Source organism: Penaeus japonicus, unplaced genomic scaffold (assembly GCF_977035675.1).
Source record: "Penaeus japonicus unplaced genomic scaffold, GWHDUDI00000001_assembly GWHDUDI00000030, whole genome shotgun sequence".
Lineage (NCBI taxonomy): Eukaryota > Metazoa > Arthropoda > Malacostraca > Decapoda > Penaeidae > Penaeus > Penaeus japonicus.
Genome location: NW_028234432.1, coordinates 17,017,778 through 17,020,277, shown reverse-complemented (window position 1 = coordinate 17,020,277; position 2,500 = coordinate 17,017,778).

Sequence of the window (2,500 nt, the reverse complement as noted above, 5' to 3'; positions counted from 1 at the left end):
GTTATTGTTATCATGGTTGCTACTGCCAATAATAATTATTATAGATACTACTATTATCATTATCATTACCACTAGTATTATCATCAGCAACCTTCAATCAGCAGTCATCACCACCATCATCATGATCATTATCATAACTATCATCAAGATTTCTCAAGGACAAATATGCCATGACAATCCCTCTCGTTTCGCTTTCCGAAAATTCCTGCCGATCGGTGTCGAGGGAGCGAGGCGCCGCGTCCCTACCTCACTCGCCTTCCCTTTGTCTGCGCACTGATCCTTGCAACGGATTCGTGTTATTCAATTTGCTATTGAGTTTGTCATGGAGGGGACTGGCCAGCTCATGAGATGTGTGACATTTGATGGACCATTTTGAACGATGATTTAATTGGTATGACGGGAGAGTTGATGAACCTCCTTTGTCGAGTCGTCCGTTGAACACATTAACAATGCCAGTCTGGAAATGGGTAAGGGAAAGCGGGAGGGTTTTTTTTTTTTTTCTTTTTTTTTTTTTTTGAGTTTCTGCACTCTTGATTAGTGTGCGATGGCTTTTCATGTTCGGTTATATTTCCGCTTTCTTTCTCTTGTTTTCGCTTTTCTTGACTTGAAGCACCCTTGTTGGGTATCTGTTATCTTTTTTTTTGGGGGGGGTTGTTTGGTTTTTGTTTGTTGTTTCAACAGCCAAACGGGGAAATACGAAAGTGAAAGAAAAGAGTGGGGTTGAGAGCGAGTAAGGATAAGGATAAGCCAGTTTTGCGGAGCAGATGCTTCGCCGGGCTCGCTTGTGTCAGCGAGTGCTGACTAGTGAGAGAATTTGCCAACGAGTGTTGACTCGACCAGAGCTTGGCCCTTACCCACCGTGGTGCCCAGCCACAGCAGTGACCGCCAGGCGACAGTGAAACTGACGAGCTTGGACGGGGCTCGATCTGCCGACCACGAGGATGCGAGGCCGGCGTGCTACCACTGCTGGCTGACGGACTGGAGAGCGAGCGAGCCAGGTAATGAGAGAAAGGGAGAGACCGCACGAGCGAGAAAGAGAGAAAGGGGAGGGGGGGAAATGGGAAAGATCGCGTTAGTTAGCGGGAAAGAGAAAGAGGGGGGAGATGCTTAACAATGAGAACATCCTGTACTAAAAGTAGAAAAAAAAAAATATTACCAATGCACGCTCATCATCCACAATGATCACACAAATCCGGACGAATATCTACCAAAGAAGAAAGAACTCGAAAGACGCATAAAAGTGCAGTCGACCAGTATCTCCTTACCTGAGCTAATTTACGCGCCTGACCGCTTGTTCGGGGTCATAGCAGTCACTCCATGAGTCATGGTAAATCACGAGAGCATTAGCTCTGTCTCACGTTACTTACAGTCGTTCTCATAATTCATGTTTGTTCATTAACTGTCAACAGTTGTATTTTCTAATTTCAAATGAAATAGCTTCGTATATCTTAAACTCCTTGCCGTTTTCTGTCACGGGACGACGCGAGTTGGAGGCAGCGACGCCTTCTCCGGTCCGAGCAGCGGAACCCTCGGCTAACCACTGCTCACTCCGGCATGACTGCTGCGCTGCCCGCCACACCGCTCGCACGCGCACGCGCACCTTCCAAATTCTCGAATATTATTCCCACTTGCAACACGTACAGTGCCTCGTAATTTTCTTTTCGCAAGTCTACTCTGTCTAAGCTGGTGAATCTTGAGTGCTTTGGGGAGATGTTGGGAAAAATATATGTTACGATAGCAGGTAGGAGGAATGAGTAATGAGCGGGTGCGTATTTGCATGTGTATGTGCGTGCTCTGCCTGTGGTTGTGTGGGTGATATGTAAACATATGTAGAAGAGAAGACTTATGGTCGTGGACGTTTGCATAGACGTGTTGCATTTTTTGTACGTGGTCTTTGGGTCTCTTCTGCACTGTTTATGTGCATATTATTAATGTTTGCAAGTGTATTATAATATTTGAGTGTGTGAGGGTGGGTGTATGTATAGGGGGTGCGCGAATGTGGGAGTTGGTTTATGCGCGTGTGCTAAGAACTGTCGCACATTTTTGCATTATTATTGACCTCTGCATAGTCATTCTCTGTTAGGAGCACAATGGACAGTTGGTTGATTAGGTCTTAGGCCTTTTTATTTTGAACATAATTGCGAGTGCATAGGAAAGTTCAAAAGGAATTTGACATTTTAGTTCCAGGAGAGATTATGGTACTTTCTGTTTAAATGCGTCTACCGTAGGAATTGTTGAGGAACTATTTATGCGATGATGGTAGACTACACACATACAAGATGCGCGTGTGTTAAAAAAAACTATCGCAAAATTTACACTGTAAGTAATTTCTATGAAGAAACTTTCAGGTAGAAGCATAATGAACAGCTTTTGATATACATCAACTTTTAAGAAGCTCGAGAGAGTCAAAGGTAATTAGAGGTAAAGATACACGAGGTCAGAGTCAAATAGTGTTCGTTGTCTCTAAGTCGCCAAGATTCAGCATACTACACGGTGCAGT